This window comes from Lonchura striata, chromosome 2 (genome assembly GCF_046129695.1).
Source record: "Lonchura striata isolate bLonStr1 chromosome 2, bLonStr1.mat, whole genome shotgun sequence".
Lineage (NCBI taxonomy): Eukaryota > Metazoa > Chordata > Aves > Passeriformes > Estrildidae > Lonchura > Lonchura striata.
In genome coordinates this window covers 63067961-63095399 of record NC_134604.1, presented here as the reverse complement: position 1 = coordinate 63095399, position 27439 = coordinate 63067961, and the positions used below count along the sequence as shown (strand labels likewise).

At 42.9% G+C, this 27439-nt stretch overlaps 2 long non-coding RNA genes across 2 annotated transcripts in view; both read left to right on the top strand.

The window, feature by feature from the left end:
* Positions 1 to 21383, top strand: part of LOC144245912 (uncharacterized) — a 40185-nt gene extending 18802 nt beyond the window's left edge. Inside the window, exons 2-3 of the long non-coding RNA XR_013339491.1 lie at positions 20574 to 20669; positions 21307 to 21383. This is a non-coding gene — a long non-coding RNA (uncharacterized LOC144245912). The remainder of the gene's footprint in view (positions 1 to 20573; positions 20670 to 21306) is intronic.
* Positions 21384 to 21494: 111 nt separating this feature from the next.
* Positions 21495 to 26462, top strand: LOC116183600 (uncharacterized). Its single transcript, XR_004148240.2, has 2 exons — positions 21495 to 21702; positions 22031 to 26462. It is a non-coding gene; the product is annotated as an uncharacterized LOC116183600 (long non-coding RNA).
* The last annotated feature ends 977 nt before the right edge of the window (positions 26463 to 27439 follow it).

The window sequence follows — 27439 nt, the reverse complement described above, 5'->3', positions numbered from 1 at the left end:
TCGTATATTTCTGCAAAGATCTGGAATAAATTGTGCTCAATGCATTGGCCCCTCGCATGCTTGTTTCAAACAGGAGACTTGGATGAACTCATGTATCGTGGGAGTATCAATAGCAAAACAATACCTCTTTGGTCAAATCTAGTGGGAACTGCCATCATAAATATGGAAGATGGGTAGATGCAGAAATAAATAATTTTGAGGGAGATGGAAATGTACTTACAGATCAATATTAGCAACTGCAAGCTACATTCAGCTTCTCAAGCATTAGTTTTACATTTTGAAAACTCCACAATAGCTCTGAAGAAAAGTACTTTCTGTGGTTGGGATTCATCCACCTAACTCAGCCATCTTAGAAAAGAGACACCTGCTCTGAGCCACCCACCTGTATACATCCTTTATAGGGAGTTCTGTGACAGTTTGACAACAGAATATGTCCCCATGTGAGATTGCCTCTTTTTCCATTGACAAAAGGGAAAACATACAGGACTCCATTTAGAGTGGTATGCTCAAGTTTTATCCAGCTAAAATTAGAAATCTACAGATGAATGTGTACTCACTTGGCCCCTTGCCCAGCCCACATGCATAAGTGGCAAGTGCATAGTACCGACAGCAGATTTATTAATGGTTCTGTTTATGTAACTTCATCCACACCCCACTCTGAAGTCCTTACTCAGCCCCTTTTGTTATACAAACAATATCTTATCCTTTTTATTCACCTGACACGACCTTGTTTCTTTAACAGTGGGATATTTGTATGCCATTCTTCTTCTGTGAACATAAACAGCTTTCTGTTTGCAATCACTAACTCTTAACCAACAGCCAGCCTCTCATTCAGCTGCTCAGCTGAGCATTCACCCATAGAAACTGCTCATGTGTTGCTGTGCAGATCTCAAGCATGAACATTTGGTTTTCCTTCATGACTGGGATTTTTTGAGAGCAGGTAAAAACTGTGCACAGATTTATGATTTCTGCTGTTCACCCAGCCTAATTTTTGGCTCTGCTTCAACCTCTTTCTCTTCCTGTTTTCCCAAGAACTTTTCCCCTTTGAAAGCCAGCCTCATTAATGCAAATTCAAAACTTTTCAGAGACCTCCCTTCCATCTTCTTTAGCCAGCTCACATCCTCACTAGGAGCCTTACAGGTCTGTCCCTACCAAGCCAGGCTCCTTTTCAGGCCCCTCTGGTCAGAGTCAGTTCCTCCTCCACCACCTGATATCCTGTGTTCAGCACAAGCTCAAGTCTCTCAGGTCTTTTAAGCTCAGTTTCCTCCCTCTGGACTCTTTGCTGAATGTAGGTGACCCATAATGTTTCCCAGAAGGTCCAATTATAGTCACTTGCTGCTAACATCCTTCAGCACATCTGCAAAGTGAACTATGGCTAGCACAGGTGAGACTTAGCCTGCCTTTCATGCCAAATAACATGCATTTAGACTTCCAGAAAAATGTAAACCATTCTCATGGCCTCTCTTGTAAAGACACAGAACTATATCTATTTGTGGTTTTTAATAAATAAATATCTAGTCCCACTTAGTACTGGCTAATATTAATATTTCTACTCTTAGGTTAGTGGGGTGACAGCCTGATGAACGCTGTAAATTGGCAAAAGTATTGCTAAGGAAAGAAATCTCTGATATTCCATCACTGGTTCATGCCTCACAGCGTTCTTCCCTATGCTAGCACAGCAGCCTCCATATCTGCAAAATTAGCTTTTCTGGGGAGGGAAGTGGTTTTGCTGGGTAGGTTTAAACCTAGATCAGCTTCTCACTCCAGTTCTCTGTACAACTATGACAGAGGAGGTGATGCACAAGCAGGAATGTGAGGCCAGACTGGGAGAAGGAAGGGCTGTGTCTTTCTGCATCAATGCCCCTCTAAACTGACTTTCAGTGTCCATTGAATTGCAGCTTCCATTAGTTGTGCCTAAGGAAAATTACATCTTTTTCAGAGACTCAGAAAATTTAAAAAAATCATGAACTTATATGGTGGAAACTGTCCTGAGAACAAAAGAGTCACTTCAGATAATTGCATTTTCTGCAATTCCTGTTAGACTTTACACCCTAGATTTTATGTGGAGCTCTTAATGGTTTCAGAATTAAAGAAAAAAAAAATTTTGTGACTTATGAACCATCAGTTAGCCATTAAAAAATGCATATACAGCATATGAAACAGTTAATGCAGAATGATAAAGCTGTACTTCACTCATCCAGGACAAATAAGAACCATTTCTTTACTCCAACATCAACATGTTTACCACTGGGCTGGAGGGAAGACAACACCCCTGGATATACTCTAAAGAATAAAGTTATTTTCACTTGCAGGAATTTTCATTACTTTTACCCTCACAAATACAGTACAGATGTGGATATTAGGAGAAAGCATCTGAAAAGCCATAAAACTGCTACTCATTTTATCATGTACTTATAGTCTCTGTATGATTACACTGTCTTTAGCTACAGCAGTGCATTAGTCAGCTGTGTTTAGCACTGACACATCACAGATGAACCACTCTCTGCGCTGCTCCTGTGGTGCTCTAAAGCTGATAAAACTCAGCAGCTGTTATTTTCACTGGCTCGTGCAGGACATAGTGGGTGTTCTGGTCACTTTATAAATATCACCTTTACACTTCCAAATGCTTATAAGCACATTTATTTCTAACAGAGTATCTCCACTTAGGTGCAATGTGTATTTAGCTGGTGTTATATAAAAAGGCCGGTTCTGAGGGCAAAATGTCTCCCCAGAATGACACATATGAGACTGAAAATATTTTTGTGTTTGTATCCTAGAAACACGCACCTAAGTCTGGTCAAGTGCTCCCCACAGGAAGAGCCACAGTGGTGGAAGAGGCTGCAGCATCCAGCTGCTGTGCCTGACCCTTGGCTGCAGAGCCCAGAGCCCAGGGCTGAGCCAGCAGAGCCAGCACGTGGGCTGTCTGCACCACACCAGTGCTAAGCCACCCATGCCAATTCAGTTTTTCAGGGTTTTGTGAGCGAATTGGGCTGACTACATTCTTTCAGGAGAAGGGACAATCCCAGCTGGCCTTCTGTGGGGACACTAACCTGTAGCAGGGGAATGGGAAGCATCAGGAAAGGAACATCAGGAAAAAGAGATCTGCAAAATGCTGTCTGCCAAGAAGAAGGATTGACTATTGACTTGCCCCTTTCAGTGTAAGACAGATGTGCTATGAGGGACAGATGTGCTATCAGGGAGGCAGGCTAAAACAAACATAAAGTGATTCCCCAAGTAACCAGTGGGCATGACTTTGTTGCCAAAAGACATTGTGTCTGCCCAGGTTTAAAGGGACAGTGAACAGGCACTTGGATCTACTATGGGTTACTAAGCAGGAGAAACTGTCACAGGCACAAGAAAATGCCTCCAGTTGCGAAAGGTCAGAGACTGAGGAAACACTTGACAGCTTACTTGCCTTTTTTAATTCATCAACAAGCATCACAATGAGGACACTATTTTTCTTTTTCCCTGGGGGAGATCACAAATGTGGTCCCCCATTGCCACAATTCAGTGAGATGAGTTGCCTCAGGTGTTTTGGGGACACCTGCAAGATGAGTGCAACCAAAATGCTAGGGATGAGCCTGATCCAGGGAAAGCACTGAGGGTATCGCCTGTGACTCTTGGAATCAGAATGTGGGCTCAAGTTGCCCTAATCAAAACCATCACAGCTATCAACATCCAGCCAAAGCAATGGACAAGTAAATGGCAGAAATTATGTCTGTGCTCAAAACTGTGTTCCTAAAAACCTCTGCTTGTTTTCCCATAAGGATTTTACTGGGTCTCTGAAATTCTCTGGAGCATCTGTAATTGTTCAGCACCTGGCTTTTGCCTAAGATCCATTAATATGCACTGGGCAGGTATTTCTCTGGATGAATCCCTAAAGGCTTATCTCCAAGGGCAGTTGCACAGCACTCAAGCAATCCCCAGCACCTCCATGCTGGACAGCAGTGGTTTCCACCCCTCTTTGTATAGATGGTGGAAAAAGGGAAGGGAAGGGAAGGGAAGGGAAGGGAAGGGAAGGGAAGGGAAGGGAAGGGAAGGGAAGGGAAGGGAAGGGAAGGGAAGGGAAGGGAAGGGAAGGGAAGGGAAGGGAAGGGAAGGGAAGGGAAGGGAAGGGAAGGGAAGGGAAGGGAAGGGAAGGGAAGGGAAGGGAAGGGAAGGGAAGGGAAGGGAAGGGAAGGGAAGGGAAGGGAAGGGAAGGGAAGGGAAGGGAAGGGAAGAATTAGGACAGCCTAATCAAGTTCAGATTAGAACTGCAGAATTCTGGGAAGACATGTGCCACATTTCCTGGAAACATGGTCTCTCCTGAGCATAAGTACTCCCTAAGATCCTGCACCCCCGGGGCCATGCCACCAGCACTGTAAGGTGCAAAGAGCAAGAGCAGCAACCAACAGCAGTGCAGAACCCAACCATTCCTGCTAAATGCTACTATTACCAGCTGGGGACAAAGGCTTACTGATTCACAACCCCTTAAACATTTTTAAAATTAGTATCAAGTGGGACTGGGCTTTGGAGCTAATTGCTACAAAATCTCAGCCTCCTCTTGCAGTCCAGACTCAAGGATAGGGGAAGCATCCCAAATCCATGCCACCAAAAGCCCCAGCACTATGTCTGCGAGGCGTCATAGTCCCGATACCTTCAGCGTGTGCCAACTCAAACAAGAAACAGTGAGCACGGCGCAGGTGGGGGAAATGGGCTCCTCCCCATGTGCCAATGGAAAAGGAGTGGCACGTGGCACCAGCCCGGCAGCCCCTCCTTGTCCAAGAGGCACAGAGCAGGGACAGCATACTGCTGCAGGTGCAGGAAAGCCACAGAGTTTGAGTATCCCCACAGATTTCCTATGTTCCTTCCAAAGTCACAGTGTTTTAATTGATATTTCTTATGAGAATTCAACAGGTGCAACATAAATCCCATGGATTGTGCTGAATCCCACAAAATCTTGACTTTCATTTTGGAAGGGCAGGGGGGGAAGAGTTTTCTTGCTCTTTGGGTTTTCAGCCTTGAGCTACATGAGACAGAAAAAATGCTGTATTTGCTCAAAGTGCTGCCAGATTAAAATAAGCAGCTATTCATCTTATTTTTCTGAAAGGATGGTTAAGTCATTGCGAAAAACTCATTGAATATAGAAATATTTTCAGCTACAGCAAAAGTACAGGGGGGAAAAATTTGGCTGTTCCCTTAATGTCCTGGAGTGGGGAGCAAATGCTCCTATGTCCACTTCTGCCCCTTCAGGCACGCACAGCAATGCAGATGGGACAGCAGCAGTACCAGGAAAAGAACCTCTGGGCTTATGGATAAACACTGGAACCCTGCTAAAACCAGTTACCTGACCCATCCTGCCAAGGTTTTAGTTGTGAGGTGCTAGTGGTAACACAGGTAGATGTCACAGCATATGATTTCTTTAGCAGGAAGTCATGATAGATCTCCTCTTGGATTACTTTCTACTTGACCAATGGCTCAGTATCTGCAGGACTCCACATAGTACACAGATAAACAAAGAGCAGATAGAGAGGTAGATGTTGGAAATACACACTGCTACTTCTTAATTTGCAATTGGCCTTGTATAGTATTTCTTAAGAAAACTCCTGATACAAGTTTGTTAGATGGTTTAACGATTTTTAAGTTTCTGTATTAAAAAAGTATTATAAAAATGCTAATTCTGCCCAAGACTTCAGACCACCTAGGAAGATCATAGTTATAGCACTTAGGAAGAGATAAAGCTGGTAAACTGCAAATCTGCATGGTTTTCTCCCTACTCCTGTACCCATTCTTCACTATCTGCACATTTGCAGTTTGGTCTGAGTGCCTGATATGTGTCCTGCACTCATGCCAGGCCAGTCTGATAGTCCTCAAGAGGAAGGAACAGATATCCAGCTGCTGACAGATGTTTATCCACTGATAGATGAGGTTTACATCTTTAGGAAAACAACTGTTTTCTTCTAACATCAACGCTAATGCTCAGCACCACAACAACAACAAAAGTAAAACTGCTGGCAGTAGTAATAAAATGGTAACACTGAAAATAATGACAAGCTTTACTGAAAACATACTGAAGACCCTTAAATCCTATAATACTGATTTCACTTAACACAATCAGGTGTGATTTCAAAGCAGAAATAAAAAACTAGGCAGAGAGGACAATTTCTCATTTCTCTTCATTGTATATAGCAGAGGGGAAGAAATGATGCCTTTTCCTCCCCCACAAAAGTCTGAGGTTTTTCACTAGAATGAAAATTTGAAATATCACAATTTTTGAAAATGAAAATCTAAAGCAATACAAAAGACAAAATACCTTAGTCCTCCTTGGTGCCTGTTGTCTATACCTTGACTTAAAAGCAATCTAAAAAGTCTTTACAATATATACTTGGGTTTTTAAAGGTGTTATTCTGACTTTCTAAGCATTTTTCCTGATTTTTAAACAAAAAAAAATTATGAAAATGGCTGTTCTCCAACAGAAAGTGCATGTTTATGATGCAGAATTTTTGACAAAAAGACAACTGCTTAATACTAAAACATTGTCACCCTCTTCTAAAAGCCTGCTGAATTTTAATACCTGACATTTTCACTGTACAGTTCCTAAAACAGGTCACCATGGGAGTAAACATCATTATCCCCATTTGCCACAGTGAACAACTGAGGGAGTCACCCCAGGACAAGCAACATACCATGGAGCTGAAACAAGAGCTTTCCTCTGCTGGTTGCAGTCCAGTGCTCTTTGGTCTTAGCTGTGTAACCAAAAAATAGTCTCTGAACAGATAGTTTACTATCTAGCCCTGATTTTGGAAGAAACTGTGACAATAAATCCCGTCTCTACAGAACAGGAGAAAGACCAGCACTTCTCCGCTGGGAATTAATGTAAGAAATTCTGCTGAGTGATTGAAGCAATATAGTTTGGTGGGGGGAGCATCTAAAGGGACTGGGACCTGGCATGCCCCTCTTAATTTCCCCCTAACAACACAGATTTATCTACATTTATAAAAAACACAACTCTGAGAGGATGTTACCTAAAGTTTAACTAGGGAGCGTAAGGAAAGTTTGAATAAAAGTCTTTCAAGGAAAAATAATGAGCAAAATTACAGCAGAAACAGTTGCTATCTGGATAAGGCAAAATATTTGACAAGAAAAACATCTCGGAGGAGAAAGCACAAGGGCAGAGCTATTATAGCCTCACAGGCCTTTTCCCTCAGACTTCTTATTTTATAACATATTTCTAAAACACAACACCCACAACTGTTTTTCTTCATCTATCAAAGCATAAAATTGCCAGTCCTTTGACCTAACTTAAATGAAGGAAGTAGCAATGTTAGGTTTAATTAAAAACAGCAAATATTTGTACAGCTGTCCCTGGTTTCACAGCACAGAAATAGGTTTAGCATCAAATCTTACAGTTTTAAGTCCTCTGGGAACTATATACAAAAACATATAGGATCCTTCTGGCTGACTTGCTAAAGCCAAAAATACGTTTTTTTTTGAGTTATTTCAGGTGGGGCTCATTCAACCTTCCCGTTTCCAACCCACTGTTTTCCTACTTGAGGCTTTTTTTTTCCATGCTCCAAACGTGATATTCTCAGCTTGACAGGTTTGGATGCATTTGATGCATTTTGGGGTTGTGAATAATAGTAATAAAAATGGAGTTAGTCTGAGAAGTTTTGGCTTATCATCAGCCTTTCTGGTGGAAACCCTGATGGCCAGACTCATCTGGGCATTTCCAGGTATCTCTGCCTCTCCTTGTGGGCGTCACTGGGAGGTACCTGCCATGGGATGAAGGAGTATCAACCAGATCCATCCCCAAAACTTGGAGAGGTGTGGTGTGGGAACTCAAAATGTCTTTCAGACATTTTTAGAGGTTCCAGGCCTTGGTCAGAAGCATTTTAGATCATGGCAGGCAGCTGGAAACAGCTGTGATTTTGAGTTTGAGCCATGGAATGAGTTACCAACTTTGAAGGTGGAACAAGCAGTCACAAAGGGTTAGATAGTATAGTAGAAGTAGTTACAAAGTAGAGGGGAATTTTTTTTAGTATTGTACAGGGGGGTTTTAGCACCTGTACAGGGGGGGTTGTTATTTTGTACATGGGGTTCTAAGTTCTAAGATGGAGGAAAGTGGGCTGATCCTGTTCTTTCTCCTTCCTTTTCCTTGTCTCCATGTTCTTGGTGATGTTGGCACTCACAGATTGGTTTAGAGTAGAAAAGCACTTGGTAATATATGTAGTAGGTATTGGGGAAAAACTGTAAACATGTAATACGTAATATATATCATATAAAAGATAGCAGCAGCCCTGGGCAGGGAGAGAGAAGGAGAAGACAGCAGACAGTCAGGGTGTCAGTGTGTGTGTGTGCCTCTGCCTGGGCCACTGACCAAACTGCAGTAGCCAGAGAAGACAATCTTTTAGATAACTAGCAATAAACTGCCTTGAGACCGAACAACGAAAGGCTGCAGGGTTTTTCTTTGGACGCACGGGTTGGAGGAGAGACTTTACCACCACACGAGACCCCAAACTAAACCCGGGGTTCTCACAGTGTGGTATGAAGGACTTTGCTCCTGGCCCTTGCTCTCATTTTAAGTTACACATTGCAACACCCTGCAAAATCCTTTGGCACCAAGGTTGCTAATGCAGCCTTCAGAGGGCCGACTCCACACGCACCTCAGCCCCTTGACTGGGCCAGCCAGGACAAGCCCACTCCCAGCAGGGACCACGGGAGGATTTTCAGCACCATGAGCAAGAGGCTTGGCAACCCCAGCTCTGGACTCACCTGCCTGTTCCTCCCAGGGACCTGCAGCTCTCAGCCTGCTGGGGGGTGTTGGAGAGGCAGGTGGGGTGGGTGGCTACCCACCACAGAGCCAGAGATAAGAGGGAAGAAGAAAAGAAAGGGTCACACTGGGCTAAAAAAGCCTCACCCAGGTCTGGAGCAGGAAGAGAGTTGGGAATGCTGATGGCCAGTTCGGGTGCTCTGCTCTCACCTGTCAGGCACCAGGCAAGGGCTCTCCTCCTCCTCTGGGCTGCTGCAGCCCCCCAGCCTCCCCACAGCCCCCACGGCCTTCCCACACCCAAATCTCCAGCACCAGCACGGACCAGGAGACGAGGGGAAGGTGTCTGAGCATGGTGGGGCTCAGGGGCTGGAAGGAGAGAGAAAAGCTCTGGAGAAGAGAGAGCCCTAAGGAGGGAGAAGAGAGTGGAGACCAGCCTCTTAGCCCTGGTGAGCCCAGGCCAGGTGGGCTGGCCCGGCCAAGGCTGGAGAGATGTGAAACACTTCAAGAGATAGCTCTGCGCAGCAAGATGTAACTACTTGTAGAAGCAACTTCCCATCTTCTACATGTTGAACATCTCCTGTTGCCTCTCCTACAGTGAAATCCTCTTCCTCCTCACCCAAGCCTAAGTAAGAGAGAGATAAAAAGTAGACTGATCTCAGGTTTCTGACAGAATGGCAGTGGACTGCACTCATAATTGCACATGCTGGGTCTTTCCATGTGAACTGCAACAGTTTCAATTACAGTAATTTTCAGTTAAGTAATTTAAGTCTAAAAACCGTAAAACAGAAAGCTACTTGACAGTTAAGTGCAGTTGCATCACAGGAGTTCAGGGGATAAAAAAGCTTTTTTGGCAGAATGAAGGCTTACTGACATACTCAGTAGCCTGGAAAGATTATTTAGAGCTTTTTCAGAAGCCAGTTTCATATGTCTAAATTTCTAGAAATATACATAAAGTCTTAAACTGTGAAGCTATTCTCCAGTCCTCAAGGAGCCTCAAAGCAGCACAAGATGCAGAGTTGTAACCTGCAAGTGGAATATGACTGACCCACAGAGCTCAGAACTGTTCAAAACTAATACACTGGGTATATTTATCCAGCATAAGAGGTGAAATGGAAAAATCCTCAATTTTCCAATAAATACAATTGTTATGCATATTAGCCCAGGAAGAAGTCTGAGAAAAAGCCTTGGTGTGGGCTTGTGATTCATGGGTTTAGTTGTCCAATATCTCTCCAATGTCTTGTCCCCAGTCAGTTCACTTTGACATTGTCTAAAATGTTTTTACCTTATTATCTCTTGGGTATACCATGTAGAACAAGATGGCAGTTCTTGTCCAATTTTTAGCACCGAGGGTGCATGCCACAGAAACACCATCAGTAATAGACACAAATTACTGCACCAGGTGAGCTAAAACTAGAATTTGTTTTTGCTTCTATGCCAATTTTCCCAGTAAAGACCAGTACAGTGTGGGAAACTGGGGCATACTGAAGCAGCAAAGATGTAACCACTTCAAAGTCTCATCTGGTGGATAAATATTTGTGAATGAAGTTTTGCTGTGTCTTTTTGTTTCTCAGTATCTGGATGATGAACTTGACATATTTAAGGATGCTGTTTTCATGCGTACCGTGTCCAGCTTTGTGGTTGTTCATAATGTGTTAAAAATTAAATCCAAGCTATCTCAAATCAAGATACATCTCAGTCATAAGCTCAGTCACCAAGAATTAGGAGTGCCTTTAAACGTTTGGATCCAAATATTTTCAGTCTCCAGGAAGACTCACCTGAGAGTCCACTAGAAACAAATATAAGCTGAGGTGGAAAGGATGATAATGGAAACTAAAAAGAGTGTGTTAAAAAATCAAATTAAATACTCAGACATTATTCTTTAAAATTAGAGGATAGTGACAGACTGGAGTTCTGCAATACTAATTTTCCAGTAACTTCTTTGTTACTCATAATTTAAAATAAACAAGGCTAATGACATTTGGCTTTTGCTAGTTTGATGAAATACAGCCATCTCAATTGAGGTTTTATTTTCTTCCTTTTCTTTCCCAGAACAGCTTTAATATCTACTTGCATGAAAGCATGTGTTTAGATACCGCTGGGACTATGGTTTACTTTGGGTTCTGACTTTTGTATACTACTTGAAGCAAAGTTAGGTCCTATTTTCCCATTATCATGAGCTGTTGGGACTTTCCATTCCAAGCCTCTTCAGTGAAGGTCTATACATTCTATAATAGGTTTCCTCAAACACTGTAACTAATACCTTTAATTGCAAGTAATTTCACTGCTGCAGATTTGAATTTGAGGTAAATTGGATGCAAGTGATCCATTTATATTCAAACCTTTTTATAAATTCCAATGAGCAAGCCCTTAAAGGCAAGCTCTGAGATGATGAATTGGCCAAAGTCTCTTCAAAATGGCAGCCCTTGATAACATGTTTCTCCACTCATTGTTTTTGAACGAAAGCTCCAGGTTTATGGCTCAGAGACACTCATGCTAGGAGTCAGTATTTGATACTTCTCATTTATTGCTACAGTTACATCTCTTTCAGTTAGTTCTTGGGAAACCTGATTTTCCTGTTACCCTTTTGTTTTAAGGTTGTTCCTTGTTTTCCCCATATTAGTTGGTTTAGCAGCTGAACTGCTAAATTTTTTAAAAAATCACTCTATAAAATACTCCCAAAACACAGACGCAGTCTTGAAGAAAATACAGAATCAAGGACTGGGGAAATCACACTGAAATAGCTCATCCTCTGTAGGTACTGACAACACTTCATGTGGTGCATATCACAGTGCAAGTCCTCAGCAATTAAAAGGCAGGTGTCAATTTCTGATGAACAAGTGACACCTTCACAGCAACTTGGAGCAAACCTTTTGCTACTGACAGCAAGCATGTTGTTACTAAGCTTGCAGTACAACTGTAGAGATGGCTTAGCCAAAGGGGAGATGGAAGATGGGGAAGGCCAAGGGGCCCCTTTCTCCCATCCCAGGATCCAGGTGACTCCTTCACCCCCCTGCCTACCCAACTGATTACCCACAAGCAAACTCCTCGTGCCTTCTGCCCCCACAAAGGCACCCTGTATTAATGGCCGTGCTGTCTCTCTCCTGTAATTATACACTGCTAAGGTGAACAGAACAGCCTCTTTTAAAAATAGATTCTGTATTTTAAGCAGCAATATGACTGCTTTTGAAAAGGAAAAATACAAGGTATAAAAGCTTCCCAAAATAGCAGTGTGTGGCTTGCCCTGGCTGTGCTCAGGTGCAGTTATGCATTACTCCAGCTTTTTGATAACATCCTGTCTCCTGCACTGAAGTTACCAAGGGGTTATAAGGGTGGTCCTAAATCAGAAATGTGTAGTGGATAGGACTGGGCCAATCTCAATGGCAGACAGAAGGGAATGGAACATAAATCACGCCAAGTTAAAATAGCCATCCCAATTGCAAAACAGTCATGGTGTTTTCTTTAAGGGGGAAAAGAAAATAGTGTCCTTAAAAGGTGCCAGATTGGCAGAGAGGGATAATAAAAAACTTCTGACAGTGCAAGTTTCTCCTGCCCCTCTGCTATGGTGCTGCTGATCTGCCCAGCACAGAGAAAGGCTTGGGACTCCTAGACAAAAGGAGCAGCATCACAAGACCTACACGTCCACCTGTAGTTCCCTTGCTCTGGATCTTCCATCTGGGTGAAACAGTGCAGTTAGTGTGAAATCAGCCCAGTAGCACTTAGTTTGTACTGAGAGTGAGTCACATCACCAAGACTCAGGTGGTGGCAGAGGCAGCTCTGCCAGGCTCCTTGCAGGCTGGCAGGCAGGCAGGAGGGCAGTGCATTGCCTCTGCCAAGTCTGCCACAGTGGTGCCAGACACAGGCTTTGTTTTCCTGCTAGAGAGAGACCCACCCCTAGGGAACAAAAAAGAAACGTCAAGTTCACTGAAGGCCAAACAGCAGCACATCATCAGGCATTGCTGGCTTTGGCCACAGGTGACCTGAAGATCTGGAGATGTCCTCAGGAGATCAGTGAGGGCTGGTGCAGCCAGGCAGCTGTGCCAGCTGCTCAGCATAGCATAAACCTAGGGCTTTTCACCCTGGGGATTTGCCAGTTTTGGGTGATGAATATGGAAAGGTGGCAGTTGCTAGATGACATTTCTAATGGTAGTTAATTAGCTTGTTTTCTGGTTGCTGATTTCCTGCCACAAATCAGAGATTGGTCCTCCATACCAAACTAACTCATTCTTCCTCATGCAGGAGATCTGATGACTGATTCATAAACAAGAGCTTCGGGTTGGCGGAAACCCGAAGATAAATTGCTTTCATTAAAATTCACATAAAACAGAAGCAGAGTCCCTGCTTGACACCACAGATTGAACAAATGTGCCAACATGCACGTTTTACATTTTGCAGCCACTGATATTATGAAGTTGTTCCTGGACCAAATAGCTTTGAATGTTCATTTTTTAAAGTAATTAATATGAAGACTGATGCTGGAAAAAATTGCCTCACCCTCCTTAAAGTTATTTGCAAGCTGTAGGCATCAATACTCATTTGTGTAGCTATTTTTTTTCCTTGAATACTGAAAAATGAAGAATTTGAACTTTTTCAGGTGTGGATATGCTTCCAAGATCTTTCTGGAAGCTCAGAGGAAATACACTCAGGTGATTCCATTTTATTAATATAATAGTGCTGCACTCTGCATGAATCTGCACCTGCTGTGCTAGAAAAAGGCTTTGCAGTTACAAACTGCAGAATAAACTACCTGAGGGGCTTGGGGGACTTCTTTTTTTCCACAGGAACAGTAACTTTACAAGAAATTATTAAAAACTCCACCATTCTCCATGGTATATGTCTTAGGAGATATCTTCCAAATGCAACCTTTTTAGAAAACAGACGGTGAGAGATGAATACAGACTTGAAGTGGGGCTTATCTGTTTCATGATGTTTCCTGAGGATGAACTGCTCAAACCATGTTTCCTTTTAGGATCATGACAGAGAAAGAGGCACTCCAGATTCAGTTCATCCTGTAGCAGCTATCTAGGCTGGGTCAGATAAACCATTCCTATTGCTTCCCAGTGACCCCATGCAGAGCCTCTCTGGAAAAGTTTCAGTTCAGACTTTTGTGTACCCAAGGAATCATTTTCTAAAATGGCCATTTTATTTCTCCGATAGTTGAGCTATGCTGAGAGTTTATACTGGAAAAATATAAAATAGGTCAGATGGAGGTGGTAGTCCTGAATTACCAGAAATGGACATTAGAAGCTCTGGCACTTCAGCCATGATTCCCAGATTTTGGCCCGCCCATCATGGAGCACATCCAGCACCTGGACTAGGGCACCACCACTGCCACTCTGCCTGGAGTGGAAATTTTGTCTACCAGAACACATGGAGATTAAGCAAAAATGTTGAGGGTTGGCAGCAGGCCTGGGTCTAAAAGCTGAGTGTGCTGAAGAAAAAGGCAGCTGTCTGTAACAGCCAGCTGTAGGAATCTGTTTGATGGGTCAGGTTGGCATCTCTGAGTAAAACAAAAGATGGAAGAAAGCTGTTTGTATTTTCTCCAAGGAAGCTTTTATAAAAGTGGCTTCTTCATAAATGTGGAGCAAGTTGGTGGATAATATCAATTTAATGTTAAGGTTCAAAAATAAAAGCTGGGCCATCAGAAACATCCTGAAACTTCAGCCTCCCACTGAATGACAACTGCATGAAACAGACCCAGAGCAGTGGAAAATTTTAAGCTGTAAATTAGCCTTGAAGCTAGTAGGCCATGTTGTTTTTATTCTGGGGGAGGTTCTTTATTAACTCATCTGTCTAAACATATGGGTCTTGACAAATGAAAGCTGCAGGGAGGATCTGCTCCTGTCCTGCAATTGAAAATACTTAAAATTAAATTACTGCAAATATTCTTGTTACCCTCTCTTAAATGGCAAAGTACCACAGGAGCTGTTGCTCTCTATCAGTTCAGCTCACAAGGGACCTATTTCCTGACGCTAAAATGGAAAAAAATTTTTTAGTCTGAAACATTTTCTTCAGTTAGGTGCTGCCCACTTTTACTGAAAGGAGATAAATAAGTTAAGTTTTTGTTCTCTGTCATGTATCCTAACACTCCCATGTGCTGGACACCTGCAAAAGCTAGCAAAGCCAGCTTGTTTACTTAGTGCAATTTATTTGACCTTTTAATATATTTGAGTAAGGATTTTATATCTAAAGCAACTTTACAGAACAGATTTGAAAGGTGACCTTCAAAGGAAACATCAAAATCTTTCTGAAAAAGGAAACTTTGGAAATATATGTGAAAAAGGCTGCTTTTCAGCTAAGCTCCTGACTCAGGAATCCCTGGCTTTTCGGCACAGGGACATACCATTGCAGTGAGTTCACCTTGCCTACAGCAGACCTACAAGCACTACCATACAATATTGAAGGGCTCGAGAAAGGTTTTGGAAGGCCAGTTACAGAGTTTCCATAACAAATGCCTTCTATCTTCTGGCTGGAGCAGTCACTCAACACTGGTTTTGATGTTAACCTGCATTTTAATCCTTAACTGCAAATCTTTCTTGGCTTTATGAACCTGGGATTGTCTAGGTCAAGTGGAGCTCTTTTAGGGAGGGATGGGAGGAGACAGAGGCAAAAGGGAATGTTTTCCTTTAGTGATTGTATAAATATGCACCCCCTTACAGTACTCACAAACTTATGCTGGCCCTGGTCAGTGGCAGGGAGAAGGCTGTCCCTGCCACAGGCAAGGTCCTACAGCCAGCAGCACTACACATCCTTAGGGAAAACTGTCTCCACTTGGCTTTTATTTCTGAACACAGCAGACAAGGGGTTCCATGAGCTTCAACATACAATGTTATTTTGACTACATTAAGGAATGCGTTTATCTCATGCAGAGCATTTCTTCATCACAGGCAGCTGTTAGAGGAGCACTTTCCATGCTGCAGGCCATGCCACCTCTTGGGGACTGGGAAGCCTCCAGGATTTGTTATGGTGTGCAATGGGCAGAGCTGTTGAGTTCACCTGCCTCACTGGTGATCTCATTCCCATCACAGATGAGGAGCACTGCATGGAAGTCATGCTTCAGCAAGGGCTGCTGTCATAAAGTCCCCTCAGGAGCCATTGGGAGCTCTCCAGAGACCTCTGGATATAACATTTCCCTGAGGTCCTACCCCTGCCTAATGGGGTAGAGGGAATTAAATTGCTTGAGGACAGATGCAAAAGGTCTGTCTGGCAGAAATAAAATTTTAAAAAAATTAATTGTTGAGGCCTAGAGAAGTAGGTGCCCATTCATACTGAGCAGGTGTAATTGCTATCTAGGGCTTCTTGCCAAGACAGCTTGCAGTGGTATTTAATGGTTACACACATTTATCTCAAACCTGAAGATCTTTCACACTAAATCAGAAAACATGCATAATTAGGAAAATTCTGCTTAGAAAATCATGCCTCGAATGCTTGTGGAGGAGTATTTTCCCCTCATTTCTTTTTGGTAGTTGTTTTAGGCTAGCATTGAGTTAAGAAACATCTGTAGTCATATGACTTTACAAAGAGAGAGACAACAATTTGAGAAAGACTTACTTGAAGCTCATCAGTATTTGAAGGCCATCATTAAGAAACTCATTTGTTCATTGGCAGTTTTCCCCTCAGATTCTTATATTCCAGTCCGATGTGCTCTGAGACAAATCCTGCAAAATCCCTTGGCAATGTGAAGGAGCAGGCTGCTTGCCCAAGGAACGAGCAAAGCTTATGAGCTGTAACGTTCCTATAAAAATAACAGATATCTTGAAAGGTGAATCCTGGAGATTTCACTGTAGTGAGAGCTCCTGCTGACTTTACATCAGTGAAGATTTCCCAGAGGAAATGGTGTTCCTGCAAAGTAGTGAATAGCCTTCTCATATCAAATTTATACCAAAATCATGTTATTAGTAGCTGGGAATATCTCCAGAAGTTGCTCTGGAGGAGCAAGAATTCATTCTTAAATAATAAGGTCTTGAAATGAATACAGAAATGTGGAGGCTGAGAAGACAACCATCAGAAATCTCTCTGTTTTCATCACAGCTCAGGAAAACGTGTTTTCAAGTAATTCTTTATTGAGTGAACACTTGAGAGAGACAGAGAAAACAGAGTGCTTAAGTATGGACTCTTTCATAAGAAGGTATACAGCCTGATTATGTTGCAAGTAAAGACAGTCTGCTAGATCTTTACTGAATTTTACCATAATAAGTCAACTAGCCAATGGAGAGGTGTAAGTGCAGTATCTTCTGTTGAGAAAAGGAAAAAAAAAAAAAAAAAAAGAAGAAGAAGAAAAATATGTGGGCCCAGTGGGATCAATCACTTTAAAGCAATAAAAGGTCTTGGTAGATGATCCAGTGACGGTGAATGGAAAGCAAAGCAAAAGAGGCATTAACACAGTGAAGCGAAGGTATTTATAAACTGAGGTGAAACATTTGTGAAGATTGCTTTGCAGAGCTTTCTCAGCCCCGTGACTGTGCAGCAGACAGCATAAAACTCTGCTCTTCTATTGCCAAATCAGGATGGTTTATGAAGTCACTTACTTCTGTCAAACAGCTGCAGCTGTAATGCTGAGAAGAGACATTCCCCCCCACCCCCTTTCTGTAATAACATTTAATGTCTGTGTGATTGCTGAGCAGGAATAAGGGCTTGTAAATTTTTTTTTAAGGGAGAAATTAAGCTACTTTAAACTGTGATTTGGGCAGTAGGTGAGGGAATTTTGTAGACTATGAGATAGAAAAATATCTCTTTCCATTGGCTTAAAGAAGTAAATTTCCACATGTGATTTTAAAATTTTTTATTATTATTTTTTAGAATTTGCTAACATGTGATCAGGAACATCATCAGCTGAATACTTTCCAAATGTGGTTACACAGTCTGATTGATTTGCCATATTTTATGTTCACACTTTAAATGTTACACTGGTGTCATTCTCACAACTACAATTAAGTCTACCTTAAAAAACTTACTCATTGGTTCTTGGTGTGAACGCAGATAGCTGCCTGGGTTGGAATTTTGCATGGGATATCTTAGCTTAGGAGTTATTTAGAAATAGTAAAAAAGTGCCATGAAGGTCCAGCCAGCACTAGATACCAGCTTTCTTTTTTCAAGTGTGACTCTGTCCCTCAAGAGAGGAAGGAAAAGGGCTCTGTTGGGAGCACAACACGGTGGTGTTTGCTGAAATGTTGTGATCTCCAGGGCAACGCTGAGCATAACAGCAGGCAGCAAATAAACAGAGAGAATGCACACAAAGGTGTTATACACATTCCTACACTGCTTTCTAGTGAGCGTGCATCTACTGTTGTAGCACTACCCACCATAGGGAAGGACAGAAAGCTGAAGAAGTCCTATGAAATGAGACTTTTGGCTATTTTTCTAATGGTATCCTCTTGGAGGGGAGACGTGGGCAGCAGAGAGGCCAGGGGAGGAAACCTGTGAGGAGGCAGCTGCAGCTGCAGCCCTGAGATTGCCCTGCTTTGCAGAGCAAAAAGTGACACCACCAGCCCCACACACTTTGGTGTGACAGCCACCCGCTGGAGCCCAGACCTCTGCTGCCCCAGCTTCAAGGGGCTCTTTTGTTATTTCCTACTATTTAGGCTTTTTACAGTTGTTTCTATAAGTTCACTCCATCTGCTCTCACAAACAAAAATACCCTATTACAGGGCCTGAGTTCCAGTTTCTTCAGCAATGCATTAGCCTCAAGCACAAATGGTTTTATCTCCAATTCAATTAAAAGGACATTAAAAAAAAAGCTTCCCAAAGAATCTCTATACCCCTCACTTGTAGGCAGCTCAGTGTGTTGAAATCCTGGTCTGAAGATCACTAGGAAGATCCCATTGACATAATCAGTGCAAGAATCTGAGCTATGCTGTCCAGGTCAAAGCTCACTTCATCAGTGCTGCTAACAGGGTTGGCATCAGGAAGATTCTGAAAATAAACAAACAAACCAACCCCTGGCTGATTTGAACTCTGTTTGTCAGGTCACATGCATGTGTACAGAAAACTAATGAGGGAATTGCAGAGAAGTGAAAGTATTTGGCAGATCATTTTCTCCTCAAGCTTCCTAGAAACCAGCAAGTCCAGCCACAGTTCCACCAAATTGGACAGGTTCCTTTGTGGATGGCTCAGGGCTTGCAGAGATTCCTAGCTGAAGAAACACAAGGCCCAGAGACTTGGGGGGAATTTAGGCCTTCTGAATATCACTCTTCATGTCTTTTTACAAGAACTAGTGTTTATGCTGAAAATTTCCAGAACTGTTTCTTTCCCAAACATTCCCACTTAAAATGAATATTTTGATTCATGGTCATTTAAAAAGAAAACATTGTTAAATTCTTTGAAATTCTGGCTAGAAATTCAAGAATCCCTTGGGAAATTCATCTTGCATCAGAATATACAGCACAGGTTTTCAATTCCTCTCCCTGTCCTCAAGATGACGGTGCAACGGAATGAGAGGGCAATGGATTCTGAGGCCCTGAGTCTGCAAACACTTTGGGTATGGTTTCATGACTCAAAGTGCTCACATTACTGTTGTTTAGTAAGATACCAGCCATCAGCTGAGCTGTGGCAACTGCCTGTGCATATACAATTAGCTCACTCTAATTGCAAAATGCGCAACCCCTTTCAGGAGATACGTGCAGCTGCACATTTATCTCAAGTTACCCCTTGGCATGTTTGCTGCTCAAGGTCCCGTTTCATCATGCCTTAACTGAGATGAAGTGTGCTGGAAGAGACAAGCATCCGACATGCCCCTGGGGTGGGGATTCACAGCTCTCCTGGCCTCGGCAGGCTGGCAGTCCCCCACCAGGGTGAGCAGCCCTTGGGCCAGGGTGCAAGGTGCTCTCTGCAGTGCCTTGTGTTTGCTATGCAGCTGGTGAAATTTAGAGCATCAGAGAGAAGAGCCTACATTCTGCTTCCCTGCCCTAGACACGTGCAAAAGGACCTGCTGTCACCAGCTCAAGTGTCACACACAGTGCTGCCACACCTAAATCGCTCAGATTTTAATGCCAGGATATTCTACTTTGGGTTCAGAAGGAGAACGAACACTGCTTGCACTTCTGTGATTCCATATACCCACCCCAACATCCTACACTGAAGCATCTTTGATTCAGAGCTCTCTGTATGCACCTTTTCTGTCATGCTTTCCAAATGACACCACCCAGTTTAGCACAACTGCTGTGCATATGATCCACAAAATCAGCCTCTTTGCCTGGGTTATGTATTTACATCTCCTGCTACCAGGCTTTTGATGAAACAGCTTCCTCCTCCTTACCAGTTCTTTTGGGCTTGGATGACTCAAATCCTTGCTCACATGAGCAGTCCTTGCTTGAGCACACACTATTGTTTCAGCTGGATCTTCCTACAGTAGCATCTAAAGGATCAGGATGTTTCCCAGCAGCAGGCAAAGTTTCAAACTCAAGGTATCCTTGTTACAGCAGGGAACTAGTGAATAAGAAACGGAACCAGCAAGGAAACCCTGAGCATTAATGTATCAACAATTCCAGCTGATAAAAGTATCCTCCTGTTGTACTTTGCACATGAGGCTCAGGTTAACAAATGAGGCAAAGTAGTCCAGGAAAATAGAAAACTTGCATAGTAACGAAACAAAAAATGGACATATACACCATTCTCATAGCTTATATAGAACTACTTGAATTTTGTTTCCAAAATCTAGGATGAAGTTGAAAACTGAAAAAAATTAATTGGAAAAAATTATAATGATTTTTCATATGGATATTTTTCCTTAAATAAATCTCATGCTAACTGCCCTGCTTTTTTTTGTCTGTTTGTTTGTGTTTGGGTTTGTTTTTTTTTTTTTTTTTGTTATGTTTTGGGTTTTTTTTAGCTGCTTGGAACATTTTGAGATTTAAATCATAAAAGAAGACTGGAACAATTATTTCCAGAAGGTGTTGGCTTTGCTCTGACCTGTGCTACCACTTGGGTAACCTTTCCATATCTCTGTAGCACATTTCATCTGTCGCTCACCTTTGAGCAGCACACCTGAGCTCATTAATCCCTGCTCTGAGATTGCATTAGCCTTCCAAATTCCTGACCAGATTCAAAGAAGCAGAGCTCCTTGTTTGTCAGATATTAAAGTGTACTTCCCTTACCATCAACTTCAAATACTCAGTGCCAGACAAAATATGCAATATCTGACAGGCCCCCACAGCTAGAAATTGAGTTTTCTAAACAATTTTAAGCTGAATATCACATGGCTTAGGTGTGACTGTCATTTTGAACCTCTCCAGACAGTGCAGAGGTTGCGAAATTTGTGTTATGTGCAAACTTACACATCCTAAGAAAATGTCACGCAAAGCATCTAAAACTTCCCTAGGAAAACTGATTTTATAACTGTATCACACCATGGAATGTTCTGGTTTCTTCTTTAGCCGTGTTTGTGGTCATTAGAGAAGGTCAGTGTGCAACGAGCACTGTTAAGGCAGTGCCATCAAACAGGCAAAGGAAAGAAAGAGTTGTCAAAGTTTGGTTTTTTGCCAGTCCATCAATACCTCCCATTTGGACAGGCGTAATGTGAAAGTTTTTTAACTCCAGACCCTTTGTCTGCTGCGTTTGCACAGGGGACAGAGAGAGCATACTCAGGACAGAGGGAGCATACTCAGGACAGAGGGAGCATACTCAGGACAGAGGGAACATACTCAGGACAGGGAGCGCTTCCCGAAGGAGCATCCCTGCGACCTTTAGTATCTCCGTGCCTGCTGCCCGCGCGGGGCCGCCCTTCCCGCGGCCGCCCAGCGGGTGGCGCTGGCGAGTCGCCGACGGAGCGCGGCGGGGGCTGCGCGGGAGCGGAGCGGGAACGGAGCGGGAGCGGGGACGGAGCGGAAACGCACCGGGAGCGGGGACGGAGCGGAAACGCACCGGGAGCGGGAACGGAGCGGGAACGGAGCCGGGAGCGGGAGCGGGAGCCCGGTCTGGCGCGGCGGCCCCGTCGTGGGTGGCGAGAGGCTGCGGAGAAGGTGAGAAACTGGGCGCGGAGCGGGCGCGGGGAGGGAGGAACGCGAAGGTGGGAGGAATGAAAAGCGGAAAAAGTGATGCTGCCGCGGGGGCTGCGGAGGGCTCCGCGAGTGGTGGGAGGCGGGGCCGGCCACGGGGGCATGGGATGGGGCGGCGGAGGAGGAGAGGAGGGGAAAGGAGGGAAGGGAAGGAAAGTAAATAAATAAACAAAAGGAAGAAACTTCTCTGTGCGTTTTCCCCTCAGCTTTTGCAGAAGGTCAAAGCAATTAAGTTAACTATCGCTATTTTTTATCGCTATTAAATTTCCACCCACTTCCACGCTATTTGCAGGGATTGAAAGCGCAGGAACTCAAACGCCACGGGAAGGCTGTTTTCCAATACAATGTTTGCTGCACTCCCCAAAGCACTGGAGATCTACAGCTATGACAAGAAACAGGTTTCTCTCTTTTTGTAATCACACGGTTACTTTGGTGATGCCTCAAGTGCAACTCGGCCTTCTCTAGTGGTAACACGTGGCAGTCTAGCACCTACCTCTCCTGAGGCGTCAAAAATTGCACCAGTGAAGAGGAGCCTTAACTAAACTTACCAGCAGGACTGTGCCGCTTGCACTGTGCCGTGACATCCAACAGGTACGTTCTGTGCTCAGAGTCTCACTAATGGGCTCCACACTTGCCAGCAGCATGAGACTACACGTGAGAAAATGGAGTATCACTGGACATTCCTCATTTTAATGGTAGTTCTGGAAATGCTGAAAACTTTCTGCATAAAACCAGATGAGGGAAAGATCCTTAGTGCTACAATAATAGTCTTTAACCCAAGGATATAACTTGTTTGGGTTATTATTGTTGGGGGTTTTTTTAGGAAATAATATTTTCCAGCTTTTTTTCTGCTCCCTTGCATTGTCCCTTGGAAGGCTGCTAATATTGCAGTGTCCAAGCCCTGAGTTTTGTTTGGCCCCTGCCATTGAACACGTGTGATGGTGGCCACAGTACTGCCAGGAGACACAGCAACACCCACATGCACATGAAGGAAAATTACAATAACAACTTTCCAAAGGAATCTGCTAATCATTTTTGTTTTACCTTTTCAAATGCTGCTGGTGACTCAGGCTTGACATGACTCCCATAATCTTCACACATAATTAAGCAATTTATACCTTGTATCTGTGGGTAGACGCTGCTGTCAACACTCAGGCCGGTTCTGGAAATGGCTGAATTGTTTTCTTGGGGAAAAACGAACTAACAAACAACAACCACCTCTTGCTTTCTGCCACCTTTGATTAAATAATCTTAAATAACAAGACTGTACAGTAGGGAAATTTACTTGTGTGGGCCATTGCTTTTGAAGCTGATGTGACAGCTTGTTGCACGACTCTGTACACGTTCTTCCATTTCACGGTGATGAATGCGAGAGATGAGTGGAACGAGAAGTTTTTCACTTTTGTTACTCTAAACTGATAAAATGAGCTTTGTCAGCTGTGATGTTACACTGATACCAGTGTTTCACACCTCAGTAGTCTGAAAGTGGCCACAGTGTCTGTGGGATGGGCTGAGGAGCACCAGAGTGGACTCCATACAAGCCAAACAGTTGCTGGCACCACTCCCACTGCAGCATTAGTGTCAGAGGGAGCAGGGAGAAGTCCTGCTGCCCCCACAGGTTACCATTTGCCTGTGTTAGCAGGATATTCTGAGGAATACATGTGTTGTCTTCAGTTTTCTGAACTTTTCTTGGATGGATAGGGTTGTCCCAAATGTATCTATCATCAAGGAGCCCTGCAAGGGCCCCAGGACATGTAGACTCTGAGGGGGAAATAGGAAACTTGTGCTGGGGGTGAAACAGGCTGCAGTGTCAAACCAGAAATTTCAAAGAGATCCAGACTCTGTAACACATGGACATGAATTAAATTGGGAAAAATATAGTGTTAGACTAATGGAATCCTCAGTTAGAAGTGAAAAATACTCTTTGTTCTTCTCTTCCCCACAGTGAAATAGGATGGTTTCTTTCATAACTGCACTGTCCAAACCACTTTTTAGACTTGTGGCTTATTTCCATTATTTTAGCAAAGGTGTGTCTCATTCTGCATGTAATATTTGAAATAGGGGAGACTTAGTAGCACTTTCCAGGTCAGCCAGTCAATAACCACACAGACTACTATCTTGAAAGAACAGCTCATGCAAAGGGAGGAGAAATTGAACACAGTTAAGAAAATGCAGATGAAACCCAGTTATTGGGAGGATTTTTCCAGTTGTTGGATGCTACAGATGGTGGAAGAGTACCTCCAGAAAATATTGGTTCACTCTTCATCCTGGCACATGCTGAACTCATCTGCACAAAGCAAAAGGAGACACTAGAATTAAGTCAAGGAATCAAACAGTTTTTAGTAGAAAAGCTCATAGACCATATTTAGGTATTTCTCCCCCATTTTTTTCCCCTATGTTTTGTTTTTTTTTTTTAATGAGAAAAGCAGTTATGTTAAAAACATCATGGGGAGTAATTCTGAACTGGCAGAGAGATGCGATAGATGATTGAATAGATTCTTTCCATCTCCACATTTTGTGATCTATGAACTCACCTTCGGGAAACTTTTCTCATTTCAGACTGAGTTTCACTCCCTTAGGGTTGTCTGAAGAAGGTGAGATATTTAACCTAAGCAGCATTAACACTACCGCTGTGATTTGGCTTTAAAAGTTAGCAAGATGTCTCAGCCTGAAGAAGCCATCACAGCGGGACTCTTCTCTTGTTTGCTTTCTTCCTTGAGGTCTCTCCACAATACTTCCTGCTGGTGCTTCACACTGCAAGCCAGAGGTGCAGTCAGCTGGATGTGCTTTGAAGCACATGCATCCTAAGGTGTGCTGCACCAAGTCCCCTCTGCCTTCCTTTAGCTTCCTGGCTTTGTTCCTCACAGGCTGAAAGCTCACATGTGGGACACCACTTAAATATGGTGACTGGTGCAGTTTTTAAAGAAAAGCTCATCTTTCTTCCCTGCAGTGGATGGTCCTCTTGCCAAGGACTGTCCAGGTATGTGTAAACCCTAAGAAGTTCTGCAGCTCCATGCTGCTTCCAACACTAGGCTGGTGCTTAGTGAGCATGGCAGTGTCCTTAGCCAGTAATCCCATTTAATGGGGCTCATTATTATGCAGGGGAACTGGGTGACAAGCATCCAAGTAATTGTTTTTAAATGAGGAATCTGCAGAGACCAAACAGCAAATTAGGGGAGAGCCTTCAAAACTGAAAGGTGTGGAGGATAGGACTGAAGTCACCCAAAGCAGTCCAAAGCATTTGATCAAGCACCTGGGAGTGAAGAGTGAGAATAGTTTGTAGGAGTGACGGTCTGTGCACATGTGGTGATGTGGTGATGATATTGTGAGGTTTGCAAAAGGATCAGGGAGATCCCCAGCTATAGAGCAAGTGATTTTCCTCTGGCTTCATTCCAATAAGAATCACTTCTGTCATAGTACCCAAGCATTGCTTCTCCTAGGTTGGTTTCTTCTGGGTGGTTGATTTTACTCCAAGCAGCTACATTTATAGCCAAAATGTTTAATTAAATTTACAGCTCAGAGGATGTAAGGAGGAAATAATGTGGATATCAGTTCAGGAAAAAAACCCAGTAACCTGGAAATAGAGACGTAAGAGCACATTCACTCATTTCAGCTAGAACTGTTTACCATCACATGGTGCTAAGAGGACAGCATCAGGCTGATATCTAGTGATCTACAGGTTTTCTTTCTATTCTCATTAAACTTTCCAAATTACAGACAGTGCAAACTTATGTAAATAACAAACAGTATGTAATACATAACTATTTTTGATGTAAAAATGACTCCTGGTGCCAAGAAACAATTAATATTTGAAAAAGAAAAACCTCAGAAAAATCTCATTGCATTTATATTTCTTTTCAGAATGGAACTTTGTGGCTTGGAGAATGGATACACTGACCTTTTGCTGGTGTGCACTTCAGCTCTTGCCACAGGCATCTGAGTGCAAGGGAGCTCAGCTGTCCTCCCCAAACCCCGACACATGCAGACTCCTGTGATCAGGAGCCTATGCTGGTCTTGCCACAGATTTCCTGTGCGGTCTTGGATAGGAAGGTGTCTGTGTGCCTCAGTTTTTCCATCTGTAAAATAAGAATGATGTTACACTGCTTCACCAGTGCAGCTAAATTTCTGCTTTAAAAGCACTCTGTGACCTTTGGGTGAATGGTGGTAATGAGCTGTTTGCGTTATTTATAAGTATCATTTGCTGTGATATAAATATTTTTTTGTATTGTTCATACTGTGTTTATTTTGTGCAAGTGAATACAGTCCCAATGAAAGCAGGAGACCGAGTATTTTGCTTTCCCACGTAACTCAACCAGCGTTCCCAAATTCTGATCTCTAACACCTCTGCTATTGCAGTCCTGGGCCTCTCTTGAGCAGAAACTGCTGATCATGCCAAATTCTCTGGTGTTTTGTAATGTGGGCTAACATGGGCTGAGGTTTGGATGAGACCAATAGACTCATTTTCACTTAGGGCCTGCAGCAGCACTGAAGCTGGAGTGAACAGAAGTGAAAGGTCAGTGTGTTCCCTTCCCTGAGCCACACAGCTCCTGTTTGAAAGCAAATAAAAATGTAATATGACTCCTAATGTTTATAAATATTTTTGATAGCTTTAGTGCCTTTCTCCCAACTTTGCACTAAGAGGACATCTAGATGTTATTACTGTTATACATTTGCATTGTTTCTTGGAAGGTTTGCTTGAAATAAAAACAACTGTAGACCTTTTACTTCTCTCATTTTTCTAATTTTGTGTGTCTCGGTTTATGTGTAAAGTGTTAGCCAGTATTTAGTTTGCTTTCTGGAACAGAGTGGGTGAATATGACCATGCACTTTGAGAAAATAAGGTCTGATTAGACATGAATAAGCAATTAAGTTGCCACAACTTAAGGATTGTCTTTATAGAATTATTAAAATGAGCACTTAGCTTGGGTGAGCTGGGATCATATACACAATAAAAAAATGGCTTGGTATATGAAGAATAAATTGTTAAATCACAATAAATGGAGAATTTACCACGTCCATGTCCAGAAGGACATGACAGCATCCGCTCTCCACTTCCAAAGGGTGGTTTCAGCTGCTTTTCTGGATTTCCTCTGGAGTCAATCAGTGAGGCACACACAAGCAAAGAGATGATCCCACTTATTTTGTGCATTCTGTTTTGGAATGGTGGAAATCAAACACTTTGATAGCTAAAGTTGGTCAGGTGAATCCTACATTAAATACATACAATGGTATTATTATCAGAACCTCTTCTTTTCTTGAAGGGATGTAGCTATTGAAGGATAGAATCCTAGAATGATTTGGGTTGGAAGGGACTTTAAGAATCATCTAGTTCCAGATTCCCTGCCATGGACAGGGATATCTTCCACTAGACTGGTTTGCTCAGACTTTCATCCAACCTGGCCTTGAATGCTTCCAGGGATGGGGCATCCACAGCTTCTCTTGTCAACCTATTCCAGTGTTTCACCACCCACACAGTAAATATAATAATAACAATAACAACAACAACAATAATAATAACATATAAAACCTTGAGACAAGCTTAGAAACTCAATATACACATCAAATGTCTGAGAAAGCTGGTGATGCAGCCAAGCCCTCAAATACCACTAACACTACCCCACTTGTTTTGAGAGGAATTCTGCTGTGGATAACCCAATGATTGAAGGACTGTTTCTCAACAGGTATACTACTTGAGACAGCC